The following is an 8,351-nucleotide window of genomic DNA, read 5'->3' as shown; positions in this document are numbered from 1 at the left end:
GTAGCGGCGCCGATGGGGGATCTTTTATACATCTTCTATACTTATTAAGGATCGATCGATCAATCACTGAGACCTCCGGCGGCGGTGCTGATATGGGATCTTTTATCTATCTTTATTTCCTTTTTTTAGGATTGATCGATCGATCACATACTATAGATCCCAGGCGGCAGCGCCGATGGTGTGGGGGACTCAGATGATCCTTATAATCAGGGGTAAAGGAAACACACTGATGTCAAGTTCGTAAGTTCTATTTCTGGGACAAACACACAAAAGGAGTTAAGACAGGGGAAACAGCGTCCTGTCTTGGCATCTCTCTGGGTATCTCTGTCTGCGCATGCGTGTACAGCGCGCATGTGCCAAAAGTCTGAACTAACACAGTGACAAAAGGGAGTATGATTATAACATATAATACAGAGACCTGAATCAATAATGGTAAATAGTACAGTTACATACTACAGCATATTCGTCTCATATATCTACACCTCCCTCCCCCTCACGCTCGTAGTGCAATCTCGAGCGGACTCTTTTTCCATGAGCCTTTGAGAGTGACGTGGGAAAACTGGGGGGTCACTGAATGAGGATTTACTTTTCTCGTCCAAGCAAGGATTCACAGGGATATGGGGGAGGGGTTCACCACTAGGGGACGGTACTGAACGAAGAAAGCGGCGATTCCGCCACCATAACCGACCACTAGGGAGACGGACCTCGTAATCCCTGGTCTTGCCGCAGCCCATGACAACCCCGACCTTGTCCCAGCGGTGAGACGTAGGGTCTTGAACCCGAACTGTTTGCCCGATACTCAACCTGGGAAGGGGTCGGGCGTGCTGATCGTACTGTGCCTTTACCTGGTCAGCACAGGCGGCTGCACGACGATCGCAGTCCTCGGTCTTGGCCTGCCACTCCCTCGAGAAGGACTCAGGATGGGCAGGGACACATGACCGTAGTGGGTGGCCGTATAACATCTGTGCTGGGGAGCGACCTGTGAAGTTGGGGGTATTCCGCAATTCCAATAAACCCCGGTCAAACTTCTCACAGTCAATGTTGCCTGAGGGTGCCGTCTTGAGGATAAGATGCTTGACGGACTTTACGGCAGCCTCGTCATGTCCATTGGACTGGGGATAATGTGGCGAGGACACCACATGATAAACTCCCCATCGCTCCATGCAGTCCCGGAAGTCGTTGCTGGTGAACTGGGGCCCGCCGTCAGTCCTCAGGCGGAGAGGGACACCAACTTCCCGGAAGTAGCGACAGAACATACGTACTGTATGAGAGGCAGTAGTGTTGCCTCCGCAAGGAACGACAACAGGCCACCCTGAGAGCCGGTCGGCGATGACGAGAAAGGACTTTCCCGCCACAACGAAGAAATCCCGCAGAGACGGACTCAAAGGGCCTCGTAGGGTTGTCGTTGATCATGAGGGGTTCCTGCTGCTGACTAGGCTGCAGCACCTGGCATGGCTCGCAGACTTGAACGGAACTAGCGATGTCGGAGTCGATGCCTGGCCAAAAAACAGCTTGTCTCGCCCGGCGCTTCGTAGCATCCACACCCCTGTGGCTGTCGTGCAGGTGGGCTAGGGTGCGGCGGCGGAGGGCGGCAGGAACCACAACTCTTGCTCCATACAAGACGAGGTCGCCATCAGCATAGAGGTCGTCCCGCATCTTCCAGTATGGGAGAAAGGAGCTGTGTAAGTCGTACCGGTTGGAGGGAAATCCCGAGGTCACGCAGTTCAGTAGACGGATGTACGAAGGGTCCACTCTTGCCGCGGCTCGGAGTTCCTGAAGAGTCCTGTCAGCGTCCTGCGGTGGAGACTCTTCTGAGATGATGGCGTTCACGGTCACTACAGTCCTGAGGTGTGCAGTAGCATCAGCACATGCGATCTCGTCCTCTGGTGTGGGGTGGCTGACTGGGGCTCGTGACAAAGCATCAGGGATGCAGAGCAGCTTGCCAGCACGCCACACAGCTGTGAAGAGGTAGGGCGAGATCTTCTCCTTAAGGCATTGGAGGCGGGGATTCTCGACCGCATCCAAGGAGTAGTGGTTCAGGATCGGGATGAGTGGCCGATGATCTGTCATGAGGCTGAAGTGTTGTAGGCCGATCAGATACAACCTACATTTGGGCATGGCCCAGACGGCGGCTAACAGCTCCAGTTCGATGGTGGCGTAGCGAGTCTCGGCGTCAGTGAGAAACCGAGAGCCACACTGAACCAGACGAAGGCGTCCATTGCCGTGGTCCTGTAGCAGAGCGTATCCAATCCCGTAGAGGCGAGAGGCATCAGTCTGGAGGACAACTGGCAGGGCTGGGTCGAAGGAAGCGAGAACAGGTGGGCTAAGGAGAGCTGTCTTGACGCGACGGAATGCCTCATCATGATCAGCTGTCCAGGTGAATGTTCTCTTAGGGCTCATCAGGGGGCGTAGGGGCTGTGCTGCAGCGGCGATGTCGGGGGTGAACTCAGCCAACTGGTTTACCAGGCCCATGAACGAGCTGAGGTCGGTCAGGTTGGCAGGAGTTGGGAAGTCCCGGATCGCGCTGACCTTTCCAGGATCAGCCGAGATGCCCTTGCCTGAGAGGGTGTACCCACAGAAGTTCACACTAGGTGCGGCGACCACAAACTTATCCTTGTTGAGGGTGATCCCGTACTTGCGGCACCTGGTGAGCATCTGGTGAATACGCTCAAGATGAGTGGCGTAATCCTCGTCATATAGGAGCACGTCGTCGATGACCTTGACACAGTTCGCCACACCCTGAAGGGCCATGTCACCACGGAGGCAGAAAGCATCGCCAGTAGCCGCGAAACCCATAGGTCCTCTGCAGTGCTGAAATCGGCCGTACGGTGTGATGAACGTCGTGAGGTGCTGATCTTCTTCCGCAAGTTCCATCTGCCAGTACCCACATAAGGCATCTGCTGTAGTAAAATACCTTGCCTTCGGGTCCACACTGCGTATAGCGGCGAAGGGTGTCGGTGAAGGGTGGGTCGGGCGGGAAACTTGGCCATTCAGCTTGGTGAGGTCGACGGTGATACGAACCCCAGTAATGTTCTTGGCGACTGCTACCATGGGGTGACACCAATCCGAGGGGTCGTCACCAGCAGGCTTAATGATCCCCTGGGCTACCATAGAGTCGAGTTACTTCTTAACTTGGCTCTGGAAAGCGAAGGGTATCTGTCGCGGTGTGTGGATGGCGAAAGGTACTGCGTCATCCTTCAGGTGAATTCTCATAGGGGAGCCAGCCATTGGCTTGAGTGGAGCCGTCTTGAGGTCCTCCTTGGAAACCAGCACGTCCTTGAATTGCAGTAGGAAGAACTCCCTGGCTGCAGAAGGTGACGTATTGGGTGGGAGGAACAGCTCCTTGCACCTGTTGACATGTTTTATTTCCAGAATTGGCTTAGGGAAGTCTGGAGATATTATGGCCAACTCTTGACAGTGGCCATAAGACAGTAGTGGCATCTGAACACCTTTGTGGACCTGAATCCTGGCAGAACATGACTGCTTACCTAGGGTGAGGGTAGCCTGAAATGTACCCAGAGCAGGTGCCATTGTAGAACCGTCTGCGGTGAGCGTTGTAGAAGTTGATGGTGGTTGCAAGCTGCTCCTAGGTATCCCCAGAATGTCGAGGTGTCTTGTGCCGATGACTGTGACGTCCGCACCTGTGTCAGGAAGCATCTGGATACGGGATGTAATGTCGCCGTATGACAGGTGAACACAGATGGGCTGAGGTGTCTTGCTGACAGGGGAAGAAGAGGATCCCACGCGACGACAGCGCTTGTTCTTCGCCGCCTGAGACTTGCAAGTAGTATTATTCTTCTTCTGTGACTGACAGCATTTGTCATAGTGTCCAATGCGGCTACAGGAGCGGCACTGAACGTTGTTGGCAGGGCACTTCAGTGTCCGAGCCCAATGACCACGACGGCCACAGTTATTGCAGGTGCTGTCAGCGGCAGGGCATTCAGAACCATGCCGACGAGCACAATACTGGCAGGAATGACCTGGCGTCGAATTCTGAAGTGATGCTAAAGATTGATGCGAAGCTGAAGTCGGATGTGAAGCTGAAGTCGGATGTGAGGCTGAAGTCCGGTCACGTCCTTTCTTCTTCTTATATGCGGAGATGGCACACAGCTGGTTAGATGGAGCACGAATGGCAGAAATCGCACTTCTGGTGGCTTCGTAAGAGCGGCAGGTGGTGACAACATCCTGTAGAGAAGAGGCAGTGTCGAGGGAGATAAGCTTCTGAATAAGCTCTTCGTCCCGCACGCCCATGAGGATAATCATCTTCAGCTGTGTTTCCTCACAAGTCGACGAGTTCCCAGTACATACGTCAACCTCCTCAGCGATGCGTTCTGATTCGTACGTAAAAATCGGCAAACGACTCACCCTCCAGCTGCTTACAACTGAGAAGTTCTCTCCTACGGAGAGCTTCGTTGCACAGGCCCTTGATATGCATCTGTAAAGCATCCAAGACGTCCTTCACACTCTTGTCTGTGCCGTGGGGAATTTGCAGGGTGTGCTCCAGGATACGTTGCGTCTCTAGGGTGAGACACATCCTCATCTGGATCAGCTGTTTCTCCCTAGGCAACCTTGATAAATCGACCATCATCGAATAATCGTCCCACCTCCGACGCCATTCACGGAATACCTGGAACGAGGCATCAGCTTGGAGTGGCGGTGGACTCTGAGCGAGTGCTTTCTGTGGGGGGGGCAAAGAAGTTGAAGAGGACCCTGCAGGTGCACCTGTGGACGAAGAGGCAGGTGTAGTAGCTGCTTGAAGGTTAACAGGTGCCAACAACTCGATAATGGCACTGAATCTGGCATTTTCTTGTTGACGTCTGTGATCCTCTTCACGTCTTCGTTCATCGTCTTCCTGTCGCCTCCTGATGTCGTCTTGTCGTCGGTTTTCTTCCAAAAACTGAATTAAATGAAGGAAGTCGACACCTGTGGCAGATTGCTGACATGTGTAGTGGGTTGCTAAGGGTGGGTAGGGCCGCTTGATCCACTTTCCGCTCCACTTGGAGTCCACTTACTGCACCGACATCCGTCTGAAGTTGGGCTTGTTGGGTATCTGAAGAAAACCCAATAAATTCCTGATCTTCCATATGGCCTGGTTTATTTCTCTCACAATTACTGTAATTAATAAGTGAGCAGAAAAGCAATCGTCTTTAAATGGAAGATATCTGCGAGCGTCTGTGAGTGTGTGTGTGTGCGTTCGTTCGTGCGTGTACTCGGAGCAGGCTGGCGAGGGCGCTGGCTGGCTCACTCGCGCAGTGCCAATGGAGACCTGAACGGGGGTGGATGTCAAAACTTGAGCTCTCCCATAGGTCTTAAATAGGCTTCCCTCTTTTGTAAAAAGTGCAGGAACACAGGGAAACACTTTAAAGACACTAAAGGGCACACAGAACACTGAAAAAGCACTTCACAACACTGCACTGTAAATCCAGGAATATCGTGTGGAGGTAAGCGCCGAGATCCACTAGACAAGGGAAGTTGACAAGATGGCGGTTCGAGAGAGATTCTGTGTCCACTCCAATTCCGAATAATATGATGTCCCAGCTAAACACTGCGCCATGTGGGGGACTCAGATGATCCTTATAATCAGGGGTGAAGGAAACACACTGATGTTAAGTTCGTAAGTTCTATTTCTGGGACAAACACACAAAAGGAGTTAAGACAGGGGAAACAGCGTCCTGTCTTGGCATCTCTCTGGGTATCTCTGTCTGCGCATGCGCGTACAGCGCGCATGTGCCAAAAGTCTGAACTAACACAGTGACAAAAGGGAGTATGATTATAACATATAATACAGAGACCTGAATCAATAATGGTAAATAGTACAGTTACATACTACAGCATATTCGTCTCATATCTACAGATGGGAGATCCTTTAACTTTTTTTTTAAGGATCCATCGATCACATAGACCCCTTGCGTCGGTGCCGATGAGGGATCTTTTATCTTTTTTATAAGGATCGATCGATCGTCGGCGGCGCCGATCAGGGATGCTTTATCTTTTTTTTAAGGATCAATCGATCGACCACTAAGACCCCCGGCAGCTGTGCCGATCAGGGATCTTTTATCTCTTTTCTTAAGGATCGATCGATCGATCGTATAGACCCCGGCGACGGCCCCGATGAGGGATCTTTTATCCATCTTCTATACTTTTAAGGACCGATCTATAGATCGCTGAGACACCCCAGTGGCATCGCCGATGAGGGATCTTTTATCTTTTTTCTTTTGTTTTTAGGATCGATCGGTCGATCAGTGAGACTCTCGTCGGCGGCTCTGATGAGGGTTCTTTTAGCTCTTTTTTTAAGGATCGATCAATTGTCGAAGGCACCGTAAAGGATCTTTTTTTTTTGAAGGATCAATCGATCGATCAGTGAGACCCCCAGCGACGGCGCCTATGAAGGATCTTTTATATATCTTTTTCTTTCATTTTAAGGATCGATCGATCGTCGACGGCGCGATCAGGGATCTTTTATTTTTATTTTTGTTTAAGGATCGATCGATCGATCACTGAGCTAGCCAGCGGCTGTGGAAATGAGGGGTCTTTTATTTAAAATTTTTTTTCATTTTTAGGAGCGATCGATCGTCGACTGCACCGTCAGGGATCTTTTTTTTTCTTTAGGGATCGAGCGATCGATTACTGAGACCCCCGGAGCCGATGAGGGATATTTTATCTTTTTTTTTAAGGATCGATCGATCGATCACACAGACTCCCGCCGGCGGCGCCGATGAGGGATCTTTTATCGGTCTTTTTTTTAGGATAAATCGATCGTCGACGTCGCTGTCATGGATCTTTTAATTATTATTTTTTTCAAGGATCGATCAAACGATCACTGAGACACCCTGGTGGCGGCGCCGATCAGGGATCTACCTTTTTTTCTTTAAAGATTGATCGATCGATCACTGAGCCCCCGGCGCCGGCGCTGATGAAGGATCTTTTGTCTAGCTTTTTTTCATGGATCGATCGATCGATCACTGAAACCCCCGGCGGCGGTACCGATGAAGGATCTTCTATTTTTTTTTCAGGGTCGATCGTTCGTTGGCGGTGCGGTCAGGGATCATTTATCTTATTTTTCAGGATTAATCTATTGTCGGCAGTGCTGAACAGGGATGTTTTATCTCTTTTTAAGGATCGATCGATCGATCACTGACACCCCCGGCGGCGGCGGCGCCGATCATGGATCTTTAATCGCTTTTTTATTTTAGGGATCGATCGATCGATCATTGAAACTCCCGGCGGGGGCGCCGCTCAGGGATTTACCTACCTTTTTTCATGATTGGTCGATTGATCCATCCCCACAATCTAAAAGAACGATAAAATCTCTGACGGCGCCCCCGGGTTCAGTGATCGATCGATCGAATCTTTGCATCCCCCTAAAAAATTAAAAATTAAGTAATTATTTTTTTTTATAAGTTGTCAGTGATCGATCGATTGATCACTGATCCACGGCGGCGACGCCGTCAAGGATGTATCTTTCTCTTTTTTTCAGGATCTATCGATCGATCATTGACCCCCCATCAGAGATTTTTACATTATTTATATTTGTTTTTAAGGGGAATGGATCGATCGATCGATCACTGACCGCCATCGGCGCCGTCAGGAATCTATCATCCTTTTTGATTGTGGGGGGATTGATCGATCGCTCAATCACTGCATCACTCACAACTCAAACTTTTCATCTGGCATCGAACTTATCATTTGATGCCAATGAAATAATGAAGTTGGAATTTTGTATAGTGTTAACATTGTATGATATAATAGTGTTGTGTGGCTGATAGTGAGGGTAATATTAAAGATGGTTATTAGGCTGATAGTGAAGATGTGTTAATGCGTTAGTGAGGGTAGTGAAGATATTAGGATGTTAATGAGGGCGATAGTGAAGATGAGTGTTAGGTTGATAGTGATGATGTTTGAGAATGATAGTGAAGATGTGTGAGGATTATAGTGAAGATGAGTGTTAGCATGATATTGAAGATGTGTGTTAGGATGATAGTGAATTCAGCACCAGACAGTACCAGTGAGAGCCGTGACCCACGGCTAGTGGCGATTTGTTTATGGATGATAGTGAAGATGTGTGAGGATTATAGTAAAGATGATTGTTAGGATGATAGTGATGATGTGTTAGGATGATAGTGAAGATGTGTTAGGATGATAGTGAAGATGTGTTTAATGATGATAGAGAAGATGTTTTAGGATAACAGTGAAGATGTGTTAGGGTGATAGTGAAGATGTGTCGAATTTTTCACTTAAGTCCTTTCACCATTCTTCCTCTTCTTCTCCCTCCTTCAGTCTGCAACTAACTTTCGTCCCGACCTCAATTTTTACTTTCCCTGTGTGTGTGTGTGTGTGTGTGTTGTGTGTGT

Source organism: Homarus americanus, unplaced genomic scaffold (assembly GCF_018991925.1).
Source record: "Homarus americanus isolate GMGI-L3 unplaced genomic scaffold, GMGI_Hamer_2.0 scaffold37032, whole genome shotgun sequence".
In the NCBI taxonomy this organism is placed as follows: Eukaryota; Metazoa; Arthropoda; class Malacostraca; order Decapoda; family Nephropidae; genus Homarus; species Homarus americanus.
This window is presented reverse-complemented; position numbering follows the sequence as displayed.